We start from the raw sequence: 21,162 nt of genomic DNA, 5'->3' as shown, positions 1-21,162 counted from the left end.
TTAAAGAAGAATATTTGCATGTTGTTAATTGAAAAAGTTGGGTCGTAACTATTTCTTTAGACAGCTGTAATAAAAGACTGAACAAGAGACAGCATAGCAAAGTTATTGAAAGGATGGATGCTGGACCCCTACAGACTAGCTTCACAAGGTCAGCTCTGTGACCTTCAGTTAGTTAAGTTAATCTTTTTATATGAATTTCCTCATATGTAAAGTGTGGATAATGATAATACTTAAAAGATCGTTATAAGGATTTTAAAAGTTAATGCATGCAAATTTTAAGTAATTCTAGAATAATACCTGATACATGGTGAATGTTACAAAAGCTTTTTTAAGTAAGTGAATAAGACCATCAAGATTCTTGTGCTCACAGAACTCACAGTAGAGGTCTGTGCTGTCCAACAGAAATATAAGGTAAGCCACATATATAATTTAAAAATTTCGAGTAGCTACATTGAAATAATTGAATTACAAGCAAGGTTAATTTTAAGAATTTATTTAAACCATTCTATCAAAATATAAGCATTTTAATATGTAATCAATATAGAGTCATAAGATATTTTGCATTCTTTATTTTGCACCAAATCTTTGAAATACAGAGAATATGTTATACTAGAAGACATCTCAATTAAGATGCTTACTTCTTATTTATATTTAGACCTGTATATAGATTTAATAAACTTAGAGTTGAAAAAGTAGATTCACATATACAACTAATTCCAAATATATTTTTACAATAACTGATTTGAATATTATTTTCTAAAATTGAAGCTTACTAAATTAAATAAAGTTAGGAACTCATTTTCTCAGTCACAATAAGTTATAATTTATCATTTAAGAGCCACATATTAGATGGTGCAGGATAGAGAAAAGTATGATACATAAACAGGCAATTATAGAATGTGGTAAAGTGCTATGTTAAGGAAAGGATAGAGTGCTCTGGGAGCACATATTAGGGGTGCTGATATAACTTGGGCAGAGGAATTTAATCAAAGACATTTTTCTGGAGAAAATGCTGTCTATTCTGAGACCTCAAGCAAGAGCCAGCCAGCTGACAAGGAGGAAAGGGTGTCTAACAGAAGAAAGATATTAGACATGAGGGGAAATGCATTTTCACAGACCTGAACATATTTCAGAGTGGCCAATTCAGACTGTGCATGTATGTAGTAAGTAGAAAGCAAGTTAGAAAGGAAGAGGAGGTGGAAAAGGGAGAAGTGGAAAGGGGAGGCTGGGAAAGTAAGCAAGGGAAGAAGACATGATGGGTTTCCTGAGAATATGAAGGGGGCCAGACTAGTCTGAAGGTAATGAAGAGCTACTAAGGGATTTAAACAGGGTAGTGGGAGTGCCTGGGTGGCTCAGTTGGTTCGGAGTCTGTCTTCGGCTTGCGTCATGATGCCAGCCAGTACACTGGGATGGAACCCGCCTCAGGTTCCCTGCTGGGTGAGGAGGCTGTTTCTCCCTCTTCCCCCTGGTTGTCTTCTCTCTCTCTCACTCTCTCTCTCCCTGTATCTCAAATAAATAGATAAAACATTAAACAGGGTAGTGACATGATCATCTTGTATTTATTAAAAATCATTCTCACTACTGTATGAAAAACACTTAGATGACAAAAACTGATGCTGGCACCTCACGTCCATTAGAATGGATACTATTAAAACAACAACAACAAAATAACAAGTGTTGGCAAGAATGTGGAAAAATTGGAACTCTTACACTCTGTCAGTGGGAATGTAAAATGATGTGGCCACTATGGAAAACAATATGAAGTTTCCCCCAAAAATTAAATTAGAAGGACCATAGGATCCAGCAATTCCACTTCTGGAAAAGAATTAAAGCAACATCTCAAGGAGGTATTTGTGTATTCATGTTCATAGCAGCACTATTCACAAGAACTAAAATGTGGAAACAACCTAAGTATCCATTGACAGACGAATGAATAAACAAAATGTGGTGTATACACAATGGGTATTATTCTGCCTTAAAAAGGAAGAAAATCATGACATTTGCTACAATATAGATGAAGCTCAAGGACATTGTGCTAAGTGAAATAAGTCAGCCACAGGAAGACAAGCAATGTCTTTCTTGCCATTTACATGAAGTATTTAGGGTAGTCAGGAGCATTAAGACAGAAAGTAGAATGATGGTTGGCAGCGGCTTCGGGTGGGTGGAGAATGAGGAGTTATTGTTTAATGGGTATGGAGTTGCAGTTTTGTAAGATGAAAAGAGTTCTGGAGATAGATGGTGGTGATGGTTGCCCAACAGTATGAATGTACTGAATGCCACTAGGTTGTACACTTAAAAATGGTTGGAAAGGTAAATCGTAGCTTATCTGTTTTTGCCACAATAAAAAAAAAAATTGTAGGTATCAAGTTAGAAGAGGTTATCACTGTGATGACTTCAAAAGTAAAGATGAGAGCTGAAATGGGGTAAGAGAAATATAAATGGAAAGAAATGGGTTGATTTTAAGGATATCAGGAGTAGAGATAAAAATTTGTTGGTAATCGATTTTAGTCAAGTATGAGGGAGAGTCAGAAGTCAACCTGTGCCCCAGGTTGCTAGTGTGATAAACTGGGACAGAGGGTGTTGACATTCTTTGAGGTAGGGAACAAAGAAGAGACTCCGGTTTGGCTGGGGTTGAGGGTGAGGAAAGTAAGGGTTCGCCATCAGACACACTGATTTTCAGGTGATTGCAGCAAATCCAAGGGAAATTGTCTAGCAAGGAGTTGGAAACAAAGGTTCTAATTTCTGGAGACATCCTGGAGCCCCTCTCATAGGGAGGGTAATTAAAGCTGTAAGAGTTGGGGCACCTGGGTGGCTCAGTGGGTTAAGCCTCTGCCTCTGGCTCAGGTCATGATCTGAGGGTCCTGGGATCAAGTCCCGCATCGGGCTCTCACTAGGTGGGGGCCTGCTTCCTCCTCTCTCTCTCTCTCTCTCTCTGCCTACTTGTGATCTCTCTGTGTCAAATAAATAAAATCTTTAAAAAAAAAAAAAGCTGTAAGAGTTGTTTAACAATGAGTATGCATGGACATTTATGGTTTGTCTGCCAACATATTTCCCTTGGTATTCTTTTGAATGCTTTGTACACTCTCATCAACAGTGTGTGGTTTGGGTGGGGAATTCCCCTCCCACTCCAAGGGTAGAATGTGAGACCTAGGTTGAGGTCTAGCAGAAGGTCACAATGATTAGAGTGGAGGATTGGCAGCCGTTAAGTGGGAACTGAAGGACTCATAATGGAAATACTTCTTTTAAAAAAAAGCTTCTTCTGCTCTATCCATTGGTCTAGAGCCTAGAAAAATATGGAACTAAGGCTACTGCAGCCATCTTGCCACCATGAGAGTGAGAATCACTCAGAGCCTAAGAAGCAAACACACAGATTCAAGATAAAGAAAGCTTTTCTTTTTAATGTCATTTCAGCCCTGAATCTAGCCATGCCTGAAGGAAGACCTAATCTTGGACATTTAAATTATGTGAGCTAAAATATATATATATACCTTTTTCTTCTTAAGACAGTTTGAAATTTTTATATCTGCAATATAACAAGTACAGGCAGTCCTCACTTTGCGTGGTAGCATGAGACCATAAAAATGCTCTTTCAAGTTGGGGCGCCTGGGTAGCTCAGTGGGTTAAAGCCTCTGCCTTTGGCTCAGCTCATGATCTCAGGGTCCTGGGATCGAGCCCCGCATCAGGCTCTCTGCTTAGTGGGGAGCTTGCTTCCTCCTCTCTCTCTCTGCCTGCCTCTCTGCCTACTTGTGATCTGTCTGTCAAATAAATAAATAAATAAAATCTTTTAAAAAAAATGCTCTTTCAAGCAAAAACTATACAGATCTTAAAAATCAGTAAGAAAATTACAGTGGTCTGTGACCTTTAAAATGTTCTTGTTGGGGCACCTGGGTGGCTCAGTCAGTTAACCTCTTGGTTCTGGCTCAGGTCATGATCTCAGTCAGGGTCCTGAGACTGAGCCCCTAGTGCCTCGGACTCCGCACTTAGTAGGGACTTTCCTTGAGATTTTCTCTCTCCCTCTGCCTGACCCGCACTTGCATGTGCGTTTATGCTCTGTCTCTCCAAAAGAACTATGTAAATCTTCAAAAAATATATTATTTTCAAAACATTAAAAACTCTTATGGTTAGGAAATAAAAATAATAATAAAATTGATATTTATTAGTACACTGAAATTTTCAACATTAAAAACATTGAGAATTAAAGTTTTATTTCTTTGTACAAAATGTATCAAAAGGAGTTTGAGTAATTTTTACCTTCTTGTTATGATGTAACCTAAGAAACAGAGTGTCTTTTCTAGGCCTTGGTGAACTCTTGTATTCCTTTCTACATTTGGATCAGCTTCCAACATTTTCTCTTTTGTACCTTTTTTTTTTTAAAAAAATATTTTATTTATTTATTTGACAGAGAGAGAGGTCACAAGTAGGCAGAGAGGCAGGCAGATAGAGAGAGAGAGAGGGATGCAGGCTCCCAGCTGAGCAGAGAGCCCGATGCGGGGCTCGATCCCAGGACCTTGAGCTCATGACCTGAGCCAAAGGCAGAAGCTTAACCCACTGAGACACCCAGGTGCCCCAATCTTTTGTACTTTCTATACCATGAAATTCTCCATGATTTCCTTTCCTTTGAGGATTTTTGCCCCTGTTGCTTCCTCTGGGACATCATTCTTGTTATCCCAACAACTCTCCTCATTTATGTCAGTACATTTTTCTTCCTGATGGTCCCATGGCTGCAAGTCTAGTCTCTTGGACGGTGACCAGTGTCAATACTCCTACAGGGGGCTGTTTCTTTTATAACTCTATTTACTTTCACTTTGAATTCTGCAAAGTCATGCCAATTTCTGAAACAATGAAATCAGCCTTTACTGGCAGTAAAAGGTTCTTATTTGGTCATAATTACTGTTTTCTTTCAATGTAACACCTCACTTCAGTGTTTGGCCTAAATGCTGTTTAAACTGATTCAATGTGTGTTTTCATTACAGTCTTCAAAGTAAAAATAAACACTCCTTTTCGACCATTTAGTGGATTTCTGTTCTAAGAACAACTTAAACAGTGTTGAAGCCACTTTACCTTGTTTTTCTTTGGTTCCTTGAACTTTCTCTGATGTTGCATTCATTGGCTTCATGCAGACCAGGACATGTCCTATCTTTGCTCTGCTGTCTCCTCCCAAATCTCCTAGTCACATCCTATTTTACTTCCAGTGTTATCACCTTTAATTTCTTTGTTGCACTTTCAGGTTTTTCTTTTATTCGTTTTTGTAAAAAATATCATGTGGGTTTATCCCTGAGCGACAAGGAGGCGACCCAGCTCTGGGTCTTGGTGTTTGTGCATGACTAAATAACTGGTACGTAATGGCCAACCATCAACAGATTTTGAAAGAGGGGGTGTGGTTGGTCACTGATGTGTGTCTGTTACTTCTCTGGGGCTTGTGGAGCTGGCTGTGAATTTTATATTTTATGCAACTACAGTTCATATATAATATAACTGAAATTTGAACCATGTTATTGGGATACTGGTGTTATTTAACTAAGCCACAGTCAATAATATTTGTACGTATCAGATCTGTTCAAAGCAATGACTGTTTTGCAACCTAAGGCAGTGATTAGGTAAGAAGAAAACAGAAGAAAGCCTGGAAAAGAACCCTGAGAAAAACCAAGATTTAAGGAATGGCCAAAGAAGAAAAATGTGCACAATAACTTATAAAGAGTGACCAAAGAGGTGGGAGGAAAATGATAAACTTATGGTATCACACAAAGCAAGAAATGAAATGTTGCAATGCATTTTACACTTCTTTAAACTGAAATATAATTCCCATCCTATAAAAATCACCATTTTATTTTAAGATTTATTTATTTATTTTAGAGAGCCTGAGAGAGAGAGAGAGAGAGAGAGAGAGCTGGGGGAGGGGCGAAGGGAGAAGACAAGAGAGAGAGAACCTCTAGAAGACTCCCTGCTGAGTGTGGAGCCGGACACGGGGCTCCATCCCAGGACCCCGAGATCATGACCTGAGACAAAATCAAGAATTGGACACTTAACCAAGTAAGCCACCCAGATGCCTCAAAATTCACCATTTTAAAGTGTATAATCCAGTGATCCAGTGGTGGTTTTTAGTATATTCACAAGGCTGTGCAACAATTACTACTATCTAATACCAGTGTATTTTCATCATCCCCAAAAGAAACTCTGTACCCATTCACATTTTACCTCTTCCCAAACCCTGGAAACTATGAAACAACTTTCTTTCTCTATAGATTTGCCTGTTTGTGACATTTTTTTAATAAATAGAATTATATAACATATGCCCTTTTGCATCTGACATCTTTCACTTAGTATAATGTCTTTAAGGTCTAACCGTGTTGTAGCATCTACCTATACTTACTACTTTCTATAACTGCATCATACTCTATTGTGTAGATATACCACATTTATTTATCTATTTATTAGGTGATGGACACTTGAGTTGTTTCTGTTTTTTACAAATGTTACAATGAATGTTTGTGTAAAGTTTTTGTGTGAACATACTTTTTCAATTTTCTTGGGGATATACCTAGGAGTGAAATTGCTGGGACACATGGTAATGAACTTTTTGAGAAACCACCAGACTGTTTCTGCAGTGGCTGTATTATTTTATATTCCCAAAAGCAAAGTATGAGGGTTTCTTCACTTCTTTTTAAAAAATCTTATATATGAATAGTTTCTCTTAATTTATTCTGCTTATCTAATTTCTCATTTTATTTCACCAAGCATACTTCCTCCTTGCATCTTTGACTTTTGTATCCCACATTTGTTAAAGTTACTTCTACCTTTGCATATAATACATTTCTTCATACTGCAAATCACTTATGGTTTCCTTTTCCCATATCGTCTACAATTTATTTAAGCTATGCAGAGCATAAGGTCTCTTTCAATTCATGCGTCCAAGCTGTTCATAACTACCAAAAACATTTCCAAAGTTGGTCCAATATAGATAAGAACCCTGACTTTATTTACCTTCCTTTCCTCTTCAACTTAATTTGTTTGATCCAATTTAAGAATTTTGGATTAAAAACTTGCATAATAACCTTAGGAGTAGGTGATGCACAATGAAGAAAATGACCCTTTACTTCAAAAGAAGTATCTCAATGTGTCCCCCATCATTGAATGTAATCTTCACTGAGGTATCAGTCTCTTAAATTTTCCTTGAATTTACTTCCCATCCTCTGACATGTATGAACTTTCTTAATGCATCTAGAGTATCTGTCAATTCCTACATTCCACAGGTAACAACATAAACGTCATTGACATAGTAGACCAGCATGACGTTCTACAGAGGAGTGAGATGATCACAGTCCTTGAAGGCTAAAGTACCTGAAATAGAATGTGTCAAGGCAAGCTATTTCTGCTGTTCTTTGCTTATCAGGATTTAAAAAAAAAAAATTATCAGAATGGTAACTGGCTACCAGGTATAAGGGCTGTGTTAACTTACTAAAGAGATCACATGATATAGCATCTATATTTAAAATCATCACTTGTTTAAATTTATAGTAACTCACTGACATTCTCCAAGACTGATTGATCATCTGCACAAACTAGAAAAAAAAAGTTTGTTTTTGTTTTCGTATGGAGATACGACAGGAATCACTACCTAAATTTGTTAGCACATGGATTCATTTGCTGGAGAGAGATCCAGGGTGATCGAGGCATTAACAAGTTAAACATTTATTTCTCATTAAATACAAGTCCTTATGTAAGTATAGCTGGCATGATGTAGGCTTAGTCACCCAGCTTCTTTTGTCTTATCCTCACACTGTCTCTAGGGAGGTGCCTTGGTCTGCCTTCTAGTTGGCACAAAGGGGAAAAGGAGAAGGGGTGGCTATATCACTTCATTATGATGACAAGATCCCCAGAAATTGTTCTTATCACTCCTATTCATGTCCCATTGACCAAAATTTAGTCACATTGCCATACATGGCTAAAGTATGTCAGAAAAATATTGACTTCTGTCTGGAGAGGCTGTTTTTCTAGCTAACATGTGGAGATATGCTTCCATGAGAGTAAAGGGGAGCACAACCATTGGGGGACAACTAGTAGCTGCTGCCATATCACCTTAATCTTTCCAAACCAGCGATGCTGGACTCTTCTCTGCAATATCCTCATTGTGCAGCTTGTCTTTGGATAAGGTCAGGAAGTTCAAGACATTTGTGTGGCCCATTGTTGCACAATAATCCTCATTTTGGAGGTCAAGGAGCCAAGCTGGATATTTAGTCATCTCTATATGCAGGAAATGTGGAAACACCCACAGTATGGGTTTGCAGATCCACAGGTACTATTGAAGCAGAATTTGGCCCCCAAAATCTAATTGTCATCTCACCTTCATATGCCCCCATTCTTCCAGGTGGATCATAGTGACATCCTGGACTGTGTTACTTGAAGGTCGGGGGACAATCATCCCTGGAAGAACGAACTATTTCCCTTTTCCAACTACCCAGTTACCTTGGTAAATAGTCAAATATCCTTTTGGAGAAGGCTGAAAGATTTATAAGATGTACTTGTGATAATATTACAAGGTCTTCCTTCAAGGTTGGGTTTCCTCTACATTCAAAGAGCTGTGGGTTTGAGGATAGACTCCAGTTTAGAAATTGAGTGAGAAGCCATAGTGATACTTTGGTGACTTGTGATAAGCCACTTTAGGTGTTATCATTCATTCTTTATTACTGTTACTATGAATTTGACCTAATTCATTCCTAGGGAATCCCATGAAATGTTAAGAGACCACTAAGGAATTCTCTTCTAAACCACCATAATCACCACTCCAGCTCTACTGTACATTGTGGTTAAAATTCCACTTTGCTCTGATTTTTATAGGATGCTCCCTGGCCAGTCAACCCATCATCACGATTGCTATCAAGGATCCCATTCAATAGTAACATTGCCCTCCTTCCTTTCCAGCCTGAAGAGGGGATTTAAAAAAGATATCATTGGTCCCAAATCAATAATACAGTGCTGCTAGTCATAGTTAGGCATAGTGAGATGGTCATCAAGCAGGTTGCAGATAATGAATTCACTCTGACCTTTTCTGCTTAAAACTTTGGATTTCTGGACTATTTTGCTATGTCATTTCAAGAAATTTTCTTGTATTTCAACTTCATGCCATGTAGGTGACTTTGGAATGTACATCTAGTCAAGCTCTGAGCACTATTCCCCAGAGCTTCATCAGCACTTTGAATCCATAATGATTAATAATTATAACAGTATCCCTAAACTCAGTCTGATCTGAAGTAGTGTTCTATCTTCCCTAGATTAGTATGTTCAGAATCTGAACATTGGCCAAGCCATTTGGAAAAATAACAAACAAAACCTTGCAATTATGTGCCGGTCTCCTGCGTGTGCCATTGCTCTTGTCTCACCTGCTGGGGTCTGACACGTTCATCAGTGAGAGGCGATAAGAAGTGAAATGAGTGAGGCAAGAATAGAACTTCTGCTCTCTTGCAGTTTGGGTACTTCAGGCAAGCTCTTAAGCAATCCAGGTCAGCCTCGCTTGATATGGCAGGAGGAGGTGCTATAAATTGGACATCAGTTGGACATGGGGAGACTTTCAGTATAACTTAAGGATTCAGAGTAATTGGAGCCATCTCAGTCCTCCCCAGTGTTGACATTACAGTCTCAGTTTTTGCTCCTTTACAAAAGAGATCTGCAGGTGGTCGTGGTGAAATACTGAGAATCTTTAGTGGTTCTTAAACATTACCATGAGTCAAAATCACATTGAAGATTTCTTCAAACATAGGTGTCTGGGCCCCACCTCCAGAGTTTCTGTTTCAGTTGTTCTAGAATGAAGCCCAAGAAATGCCTTTCTTAATGAGTTCCTGGTAGTTGCTTAGGCTACTGACCCAGGGACCGAATTTTGAGCACTACTGCTCTACCCTGTAATTCAGTAACCTATCTTTGGTATCTGGCTATAACAGTTCTGTAGTCACAAATGACTGCAGTTTCTTTCAGAGAAATCAGAAATTCCTAGCTTTTTGACTGTTTCTTGAGTAAGTCCATGTTCTTTCTTGAAGTTACTCAGTGTAGTTAATGGCAGACAACCCAACTCTTCATCCGTTGTATTCTGTGCTCCCAGGATGGTTAATTGCAGTATCTACTGAGTGTGGCATTTCATTCCAGGTGACCACAGGTGAAAAGCCAACTAATTTATTGTTGGGTGTCATGAATTACTGTCATCTCTTAAAAGATTTATTCCAATCTTCCAATTTATTCCAAATACATATATATGTGTTTTTCATTTCCTGATCACATATTTCTACCTTTTTAATATTCTATTGTCCATAAACCCTTCTGGTACCAATTACTAAACAGGAAAGAATTTTTAATGACAGATGACATATCAACGCTACCTGGAATCTATACAAATGGGTTTCTTTTCTTTTGTTAAGTTTTTTTTTTTTTTTTTTTGACAGAGATCAAAAGTAGAAAGAGAGGCAGACAGAGAGAGGAGGAAGCAGGCTCCCTGCTGAGCAGAGAGCCTGACGCAGGGCTCCATCCCAGGACTACGGGACCATGACCTGAGCCAAAGGCAGAGGCTTTAACCCACTGAGCCACCCAGGTGCCCCTCAAGTGGATTTCATAATGGTTATAGAAAATACACAGAAATATTATGCGACCTGACAAAAAACTGTAGCCTGAGAATTCCAAGTGTGAGATCTAAAACTGTATCACAGAAGTAGGTTATTAAGAAAAATACTGCCTCTCGGAATTCAGAATGCTGACAACTCAAAAAGCCCCACTACATCTGCTGGCTTCAGAATAGTGCATCGGAATTTGTGCCAACCAAATAAATCCCCTATCCTCTGACTCCCCCATGTAACTTTGTTTTAAATTAAGGCCTACTGCATATGAATAGCAGAACACATACCACATCTAGGGAGTGTAGGAAACATTTCTGATCTATTCCTTTGTGGTGGCTCTCCAACCTTCTCACTCTAGAAGAGCATGCAAAAAGGGAACGAGATTAATGCTGAGTGAACCAGTCCATTGCATCTGCTACAGGTGGAAGGTGCAGCCCGGATTTTGCATGATTGTGCATGGCTGGCTAAGAGAGAAGAAGAATTGAGAGAATCGTAATGCTGAAGGGAAAGTGGAACCGCGACATGGTGGGCCATGAAGTATCCCAAATATTTGCTGTTCTTCATACTGAATTAAACTGGTAGTCAAGTAATCTGAACATAAGCAGAAGTAAAAAGTAAAAAACCTCCACCTCTTTCTAGATATATAACTTCAAACAAGTTATTTAACTTCTCTGTCTCCTCATCTATAGAATGTCACTCGTATGAATATAATAATACCTGTTCATAGAGCTGTGGAGGATTAAATGACATAAATTTTCTATATCATTTAGCACAGTCCCTAACACATACATAGGAGTTTAATGTTTATTATGACGTATAGCTACAATTTCAAAACTTCTGAAATACTTGTAAGTGTGGGATATTGATGGAAAGTCTCACCTGAACAAGTATTTTTGATATTTTGATTAATCCAAACATTCAGATCCCTGAGCCATCTGGAAGAAATGGAATTTTTTTAGAGTAGTGTAACATTTAACTATTGCGGCATGGCAAACTACCCCCAAAACTTAGTAAATGAAGGAAACAAACTATTATTTCTCATGTATCTATGAGTCAGCTGAATGCTTTTGTTGATCTGGGCTGTATTTGTCAGGATTCTTAAGGAGCCCTTCTTTCTGTTCTCACGGACCCTGGTACACTTCCAGGTACATTGCTTCAAAACTAATGGTTTATAGAACTCTCTTCCTTATGTACTAATATTGATGTTTAATAATACACAGTGGTTTGTAGATACTCATATAATAAAAAATAAGAAATTACAACAGCCACAACTGTCAAAATCCAATTGCTAAAACTAATAATGAAGTATTTATGAACATAGATTTATAATCTTCAATAGAAAAATATCATATTTGGCTATTATTGTCAATAAAAGAATTCTGTTGCATGAGAAAAAATAATTTTCCAGTTCAATTATAAATATAAATAAATAAATTCCCATAGACTATGTACTATAGTTAAGTGAAATTTTTCCTAAACTGCTGGTCTATTCAGACACTGAAGGATAACCTGAAAAGCTATGTGGGAATTGAAAGAAGGCAAGGCTTTAGTAACAAGATCAGGGGCTAAATGGGAAAAAGGTTCCAAGATGACCTATGCACGTATATGTGTGAAGAAGGGAGAAGAGAGGGAATATTAGTATATGTGTGTATGTAAAACTAAGAAATACTAACATTTGGTGTATAAAGAACCCCAAAGACCACATCCAGTGTGTTTTCTGAATTAGACAACTTTTACAACATGGCTTCCATAAAACTGACAAAGACTTTCTTCAGAGAAGGAAAAATGATACTTTATTTTTCTGCTTTTAAACTATGCATTTGATGTATCTCCTTGTCAGCTACCCAAATTGAAACACACATCATTGAGTTTGGGGATATTTTCATGTTTAGAAGCTAAGAAGCTCATCAATAAATGAATTTGTTAATAAGAGATGTCAGTCACAGCCTTTCCCTTTGCCCAACTCCATGTGAAAGTACATGCTTTTAGACAATGAGTTTGCTAAAGAATAAGGACTGAGCTGCAATTAAATAAGACAGTTTTTCCAAATAAAAACAAAAATCTTTGATTATTAAAGGCCAAAGTAGGAGCATATTAAACAAGTGTTACTTGTTTTGAACTAGATACATCCAGAGTCCAAACAATTTGAGGACTTCCAAGAAAAACAAAATTTAGTGTGAGCTTTCAATGAGAATGGATATTCCTATGATGTCGGACAACTTATCTATGATTTCCTCCAACTTGATCTATTCTCATCATTTGGTTCACTACAAAACTTGGCTAAATATAGCTGACTAAATTACTGGTTATCATTCCCCCATTCTTATTTCCAGAAAGACTCAGCAATTTATAGTATAGTTGTATTTATTAATATTATTTTTAGATTAATTGAATGATTAACATCAAGCTTAAAACTATTTGAAGCAATATTAAAGTGTGTGTCTGTGTGTTTACAAAACATATAAATAGATCTTGGTCAACTTCTTTTATTGGTACAATGTAGTGGCTAAAAGGTACAAGCTTTGGAGTCAAGTGACCTGATATTGGTCATATTACCAGACCTACATAAGCCCAATTTTTCTCAACTGTCAATGAGAATATCATAGTTGTTAACTCAGTGCACCTGAAATGTCTTAAGTGCCCATTAAATGTGTACGGTTGTTCTACTACCTGCTTTGCAAAGCAGGCAGTACTGTTAGACTGTAATTTTTAATGGGTTCATAAATTCTTAATGAATTAAATTAAAGTCAGCATGTTACTTCTGAGGAAGCCAGCAATATTCCCACAAGGTTGTAAAGAATCATGGTTTTTAGTGGCGATTGGGTAATTTGTGTGGAACTAGGCTGTGGTTTCAGGGTAGTCTTTCTAGGTCTATCGAAATGTGCTCTCTAATTTCTTCTGCAACCAGCCTAATTCGAGTACCTTCTCCTGCTAGGAAAGCTGAAATAGCCTCTTTTTACCCAACCCAGCTTCTACGCAATCATATTTCCAGACTGTGGTTAAAATGATGTTCTAAAAATGTAAATCTTACTCAAGTTTCGTTCATACTGCGGCCAGCAGCTCAAAGCTCTTCAATGGAAAGCAGGTTCTGGGACTTGTCTTTCTTTTTGCTACCTTACCTCTCATTATCCCTCATCTTAGTGTTATGGTGAATGTTTTTAGGTTCTTAAACTTCCGAGACTGTTCTTGCCCTTTACATATATTCTTCCCCGTGCCTGGATCACTCTCTCCCAGACCAGCCACCTTCACTGGGTAGCGCTCTTCTCATGGCCTCAGCTCTGTTAATGTGGGGAGCCCTCCCACATTAGTCTTTTGCCAGTCCTTTGTCCTCAGTTTTATGCAGTTGTGGGTTTTGTTTTCCTTTCCTGCACTTATCTCAAGTCAGATGAGTGCGTACTTGCTTGTGAGTAAATCTTATGAAAGTCTATCTCTTTCACTAAAAGTCTTTGAGAAAGCAGACTAATGACTGTTTCCATGTATGCCTAGCACCTAGAAGCATAGTGCTTAGCACATAGTGACACTTGATATAGATTGCAGAATACATTTATTACGCAGTGAAGAAGGCAGTTTCTGAAAGGAGGGGAATGAAGAGACAAGCTCTCCAAAAATAAACTGAAGCCACTTTAGAGTCTTTGCTTAGTTCCATCCTCGTTCTCTACATAGCCTCTATATCTCAGCACTCTGAACTAATGTGAAAAGAGAGGACTTCCCTCCCTCCATCAGAGATGATCAATCTTTTCCATGTCAAACCATTTGAGGTAGGATCCAGGAGTGAATGCAAAGGCAGGGGAGCCACATTTGATTTGATAGAGGGCTGCTTTAAATTATATATCCCCCTCTCGGCTTAATTTTTTTAGTTCCTTGAAAAAAAGATCTCCACATCTAAGATAAATAGATAAAATGTCTACAAGATGCATGGCTTTCTCCTTGAATCATCAAACTGTATGAAAGTTTCAGTAAATGATGGTTAGAGAGAGAACCTCCCTAGAGTCTGGACCCTCCTTTGTCCCTAGCTGAGTATGCGACCACCTCAGGAGTCTCAAAGGTAGGCAGAGATTGTAATCTGCTTAAGACAACTGCAGCAGAGCATGGTGCTCCAGCCTCCATCCAAAATTTAACTCCCTTAAGTTGTATTCATCTCTGAATGTCAATATCAAGTACTCATTTTTGTTTTCTGTGCCTTGTTACTTTGCCAGTGCTGTAGGTAAAGGCAATCAAATTAATTAACATTTCTCTCTCTCTCTCTCTTAATCTCTTAAAATGCATGAATTTACAGATTCCTTTCAACAATAAGTATGGACCAGAAAGAGTATATAGCTGCTTAGAGCACCTGAGGGGACTTGGAAAGATGTCTTCAGTGGCTAGAAAACAGGAACATGTTAAGGGTTGGTGGAGGGCACCGCAGACACTAGGGTCTAATTTATAATCTTGGCAATATTGGTTGTAATCTGCCTCATCAAATTAAACAGTTATCAAAGAAAAGAGAAAGAGTTATGTCAAAGTTCATATAGTTACCAATGGGTAGAGGAGAATTAGTCTTACTTACATCAGTCAACTACGGATGCCACACCTCACAGCTTCTCACCACATATTAGGATTATGGGAGTGCCAATTCCCCTTGAGATAACTCTCAGCATTCATACTCCTCTCCTTACGCTTTTCTGCTCCCTCTTTCTTCTTGCAGAGCCAGCTTGCCTGTTAGTGAAAGAGTAAGTCCACGAGTATGAGTGAGAAAAGTCTCAGATCATCAGAGTATCTCACAAAAGAGCAAAAATCTCACAAGAGGAAAATAGACTGCCGTATTTCTCCATAACCTGGAAAGTCATTTTTAAAATCTAGTCCCATTACAAGCAGATCCTGTTATAATATCATTGTTTGTAAATACCTAGAGCTTAGGCACCTTTGTGTCACTTAGGCATGTATATATGAATTTAAGTATTTATTTGTTTATTTATTATAAGAGCCTAACTTCATAAACAGATTGACCTGTTTGGGCTCCAAAAGTGGCTTGTCACTGAGTAAAAGTAATTTCCCATGGCAGGTGCTCCCAGCAGGTGGCTGCTCACAGTACCTGCATCAAAAAGGTAGATTTAGTCAGAGATTTTATTTTAATATGAAATCTGTATTACAGCCTGAGCCACTACTGGGTGATGTGCCAAAATTCATGTCTGCAGCATGATTTATTATGTGAAAATACCACAGAACTAATCAGTGGAGTTACTAATTAATACAAATCTGCATTTTTTGCATAAGCAATTAGTGCAAAGAGAGAGCAGTGAAAGAGGAAGTTTGACTCCTTTAATCTCAGTGCCTACTCAAGCAGAAAGACCCACCAGGGCCAAACTCCAAGATCTCCATTTGGAATTTCCCCCTTTTGATTAGTTAAAGACATAAAAGGTCAAATTATCAATATTTAATTCAGGTGAAAATATATTTGTTAAAGAAGAAAACATTTTATTTAAAGAAAGTGAGACTCTAGGTGTAAATTCTTGATCAAAAATAATTATATTTTCCATTTCAGTAAAGTCTGAATAATACTTAATAAGCATTCTAGTTGCTAATAATAATAGCATTTAAAAATTACATCAATTATAGGGGGAGGGGTGTGTGGCATATGTTTCTAAGATGTTGAAATCACCAAAGGTGCTTGTTCTTCTAAGTTACATCTCTGCTAGGTTTTTCCCAGTATGTTGTGGGTAGAATGTGTTTAAAGTGCAGTATTCTAAATCCAGTATTTAGGTAATGTGGCTCACTAAATCTGGGCAAATAATGCCATTTAACATCAGTTGGTTTGTTTTCCCCATTAATTTAATAGAAATTGTTTATAATATGAAATAACTTGAGAGTTGAAAGGGTAATGGTGATGTAAAAAGACATATCATCAATAAAATATATACTTCATATAATAAAAGCAAAATTAAAAAATAGTTTTAGATGTTTTATTATTTCTATGCACAGCAAAAACAAATAAGAGTTCATTTTGATTTTGATACTGTGTGGCAAACAAGTGCAACTATCTTTCTGAAAGTTACTCAATATATCATTTCTTTGTTTCAGGCTTGCCAGTTCAAAAGATAATATAAGCCCTTCCCTCGCCCCTAAACCTGGATATCTAGTTTTCCAGGAAACTTATTCTGAAAAGAAGGTGGCTAATTAAATGCAGATATACAGGGCTCTCTCATTAAAAGTTCGCATGTGGTGGTCAGTGGTTTTGTGAAAGAAGGCAAATAGGAAAAAGCAAAAGCTGCTGGAAGGGGTTCTTTTGAATCTGGGTACTGAGTATTTTAAGGCCGCGAAGTGGGAATTGTCCACGGTGCTGATACCTTGAGGAAACTATTTTTCCTACAAGCTGCCTGGGGCTCTAAACCTGGCTCGCCTGGCTTCTCTGTAATCCAGGAACTAGTCGGGCCTCCTCCCCCAACCCCGCGGCAGCCTTTGTTCAGCGGACGCTTAGTCGTCGTCGGTGTTCTTCTGCTCTCGGTACGGGCAGCTACACCCAGTTACCGGGGCTTGTTATTTGCTTGCGGCTCTCGGTTAAGGCGAAGGTTGGCAAACACGGGGCGCTCGTGAGTTACCCAGCCAGCCCGCGGTCCCCTTTAGACCTCAAGCTGTTGCTCAAGGCGCTTGAAACAGACGTGCGCCCTCCGTTTACTTTCCCTACCTAAGAACAGGAGCCCTCACAAATACACACTCATGCACACAATGCACACACTCACACACACTTAACTCACAAACCCCAAAACACACAGTGGTACAAGTCACATTCACATCCCCACATTCTCACATTCACACACAATCACACACGTTCTTACATTTATGTACACACTCCCATTCAAACAATCTCTTATGCACTCATATTCAGATTCACACACACTTGTACATTTAAGCACACTCACAGAGCGCATTTAACGCACGAGGCCTTGGGCAATCATTTGGATGACCTAGCCCGCCACAATGCTTAGAGCCACGCGTTGATTTTACATTGTGGATTTGCATGTTGGATGGTTTAAGGAAAGCCCCTCACTTCTGACTGAGAATCGGAGACAAGGTCCCTCTGAGACCTGTAGGCGCCGTAAGGGGAGCCACCCAGCCCCCGGCGGGGCAAGGAGGACGTAAATAATAAATAAAAGAGCACAGGCAGGCCTAGCTGGGGAAGCCCAGTACTAAATCACTTCCCAAATCACAGCCGCGTTGTGCTCCATCCAATAGCTCCAAGCGATTTGTGGGGCTGGGGGTTGGAATCAATTTTTTTTCCGTTCTCGCAGGTGCAATATGAATCAATTATCTTAATTAAGATTATGCCGCAAGCCCAGGAGATTTGGGGAGGACGGGTTTTGCGCTCGGGGCGACGGCAAGGCATTTTAATAGCTTCTCTCTTGCTCCCGGCTCTCCCCCCGCCGCCTGGCTGTCGAGCCCGGGCAGCTCCAGCCTCTGGCCAAGACCTGGGCTCCCGGCGGCCTCCCCGGAGGCGTAGGCGCAAACCTGGCGCCGCGCAGGCGAAGTTGGGGGGAACCCAAAACATTCCCCTCTGGCTTCCCAAAGGCCCCTGAGCTGCCGGGCCTATGAAATATCTATCTACAGCTTTCTGGCCCTAGACTTCTTCGGCCCCAGCGCCCTACGGTGTCACCCGCCCCGAAACTTCCCACCACCTCCCGCTTCTGGGACAGGACACCCCCCTCCTGGGAAGCGCTGGGAGAGGACGCGGGAGCCGCTCGAGGTTGGTGGGGCCACCCGGGCTACACTTGATTCTTTCACTGAACGCAAGCTTCCCTTTGCAAAAGCAAGCATCTGTTTCCGCGAGAAACAGGTCACCGCCAGGGACGCCGGCCCTGCCCCTGCTCTTTATCTAGACCCGGTGAATGCGTCGAACACCCCACCCCCACCCGCGCCGCCAGCTACACCCTTCCCACTCCCTACATCCCGACCGCACGCCCCCTCCCCCCCAATCTCCCCGCCCCGGGCACACTCCCCTCTCCCCACCCCGGCCACACGCTCCTCCCGCCCCCCTTCCCGCCGGCGCTCCTGCTGCCGCTTTAACGGCCGGGACCGCCCGGCCCGCGCAGCGCGCTCCAAGCGGAGACCCGGGGGGCGACAGATTTGGGGCATTGCTCGAGGGCAGTGAGTCATGAAAGCCGCTTTTGTTACCCGCGCGTGCGGTTCGCGTGCCGCTCAGCAGCCTGCAGCGCCCAGTGGGGACTGGAGCTGGAGGAGCACCGCTAACTGGCAGCGCGGGCAGAGGGAAAGGACGAGAATTTAGGCAATCGGGAGGGGGAAAGTGTGCAACTGTCGGAACAAAGTCCAAAGAGGGAGAGGAAAATAAGGCGGGGGCGGCGACTGTGCCTCCTACCGAACCCCACAGCGCCGGCACTCCATCCTCTTCCAGCGTTACCGCCACCACTGTAGTCTGGCCTCACTTTCTCGCCCCGTCTCTCTCAACAATAAGCGCCTCAATCTAGGTCTAGTTTGTTCTTCTCGCCTCCTGGCCCGACTACTAGGCTGCCGCCTCGGGAGGTCCAGCCTGGGCTCTCTCGGCGCCAAGATTCCCTCGCTGGAGGACTGACATTCCCCGCGCAGAGGAGTGTTTGCTCCCAAACTCTTGTGGGCCATGAGGCTCATTAAGAGCCAGTGAGACCGAAATTCGTCAAGTCTCTGCAACATCCCGGAGTGGCCTTTTCTTTATATAAATCCCAAGCACTGGATTAGGGGTGAATTTATTAGAAGGAAAGGGAAAGAACGGGTCTACTAATTTCTGCACTTTGCACATTTGAGTATCAGCTGGTGAAAAACTCAGTCCTTTTCTGCCCTGGAACATTTGGTTCCACAAGAATCTCCTCTATTCCACAGGATGTTGCAAACTGAGGTTTCCACTTCCCTGGAAAGGAGGGATCCCCTAGGTCATCCCCAGCTCTTTGGGCAGCTGGGGCCGTGTCTTCCATTCGCCCCTAAGGTTTCCCCTAAAGCTCATCTAAGACCAACAAGGGAGAGCCAGGGCGCCAGTAGCCGCACGGTGAGCTAGCCTGTGGGAGGCTGCTGGGAGAGTGGGGAGCACTTGGCCCGCCCTGCAGCAAGTGTCCTCAGACCTGTGAGTTGTGGACTCTCCTTAACTTCCAAGCCCCTTAAGTTTTAACCCATCACTGATGATACAGACGGTGCAGGGGTAAATAATGAGACTAGGTTCTGAGGTGAATTATTTGACATTCTTCTGTGCTCTTTGTACACTGATGAGTGAACACAGAAGAGCAAAAACTCCTTACAGCTCTGGTCTTGGAAACTCAGCATAATTCACCTCATGCTTTCAGTGGACGGGGAAGGTTGCAACCACCGCCTTCCAGGCACCAGTGATCTTGTTAGAACCCTCTTTCCCTCTCCACTGCATTGCTCCTCCAGTTCCCAGAGGCACCTAGCTTCTGCCGCTCAACCCTGACATTGTTTGCAAACTTGAGGGGCTTTTAGAAAGATTGCCTTTAAATAAACAATCCAAGTTCGAGGCATTCATTTGAAGGGGCGATGGGTCTGGGAGGGATAAGGTGTTAGTTAATGGAGAATTAGAGAAGAAGCTGGTGGAGAAGGAATGGAAAAGATGGGATATGTGACTAAAATCTGCCTTGGTAGGAATGAATAAATAGAGAATCACCATTCGAACACAAATATAGCTCCTTCAGAATTAGTCAGGAATCTCTATGATCTTTGTTTGACAGACAAGGTGGAGGTCGCATCAAGACAGTGTCTTTGAGGTATAGAGGAGTCATGGCCATTAACCCCTTGCAGAGCTGTGTTACAGTTCTTTCTTGAAAGCCGAACAAAAAGACTCCTTTAGCATAGGCCGGTTGCATCCCCCTATTGAGAAGACTTGTCTGAGCCAAGTACCCACTTACAGGCCTGAAACGGTGGAATGCCAGCCTCTGACAAGGAACAAGGGGCATCAGATGAGGGCATCCTTTGCAACAATCCAATGGCCTTGGCAAAGAGGCAGAATCTAAGCATCAAAGGAGTGCCCCAGCTTTCACACACAGAGCTCTGAGGCCGAAGGAGCCAAGGCCCGAGCGTGTGGACCAGACTGCGCCAAGGGCCAGGACTTCTGTGGGGGAAGTCTCCAGAAACAGGGGTAGCTGAAGGTGGGGACACACCGAGTTGCATTATGTATGGGGTAGAGTGACTGGTACAAAATTTCTGGACTGTAGAGAGTGGGAGTGGACGATACAATTAAGGAGGCTAAAGAACTAGCATCAAAGCTGAGTTTACAGATGAAGCCATTTTTACATGGCATATATGTTTTCTTAAAGGTTCGGTGGAGATGAGGAGAAGCCACCCTTTGGCGCCAATAAGCAAAGCGTCTGCCAAGAGGAGGAAACCCAGAGATGGACGACTCCGAGAGGGCAGAAAGTCTTGGTGCTCTGGAGACCAAAGCCTGGAGGAGATAACCAACGGAGTCAGGACGCTTCCCTGCGCGCCTCAGTCTCCACGCTGCTGCCTCTTTCACCTCTGCCCTATTTCCCGCCCCAACGCGGGCCACTCACTCTGATCTAAACGCAGTCAACGTTAGCTTCCCGCTCCCTTCCCTCAATTC

At 41.1% G+C, this 21,162-nt stretch overlaps 1 long non-coding RNA gene across 1 annotated transcript; it reads right to left on the bottom strand.

Moving 5' to 3' along the window:
- Positions 1 to 561: 561 nt before the first annotated feature.
- On the bottom strand, positions 562 to 19,189 carry LOC132013882 (uncharacterized). The gene is made up of 3 exons (XR_009403133.1): positions 18,943 to 19,189; positions 15,142 to 15,290; positions 562 to 1,500 (listed from the first exon to the last, which is right to left on the bottom strand). It is a non-coding gene; the product is annotated as an uncharacterized LOC132013882 (long non-coding RNA).
- Positions 19,190 to 21,162: the final 1,973 nt, after the last annotated feature.

Source organism: Mustela nigripes, chromosome 3 (assembly GCF_022355385.1).
Source record: "Mustela nigripes isolate SB6536 chromosome 3, MUSNIG.SB6536, whole genome shotgun sequence".
NCBI lineage: Eukaryota > Metazoa > Chordata > Mammalia > Carnivora > Mustelidae > Mustela > Mustela nigripes.
The sequence above is the reverse complement of the archived record's forward strand: the minus strand, read 5'-3'. Positions and strand labels throughout refer to the sequence as shown.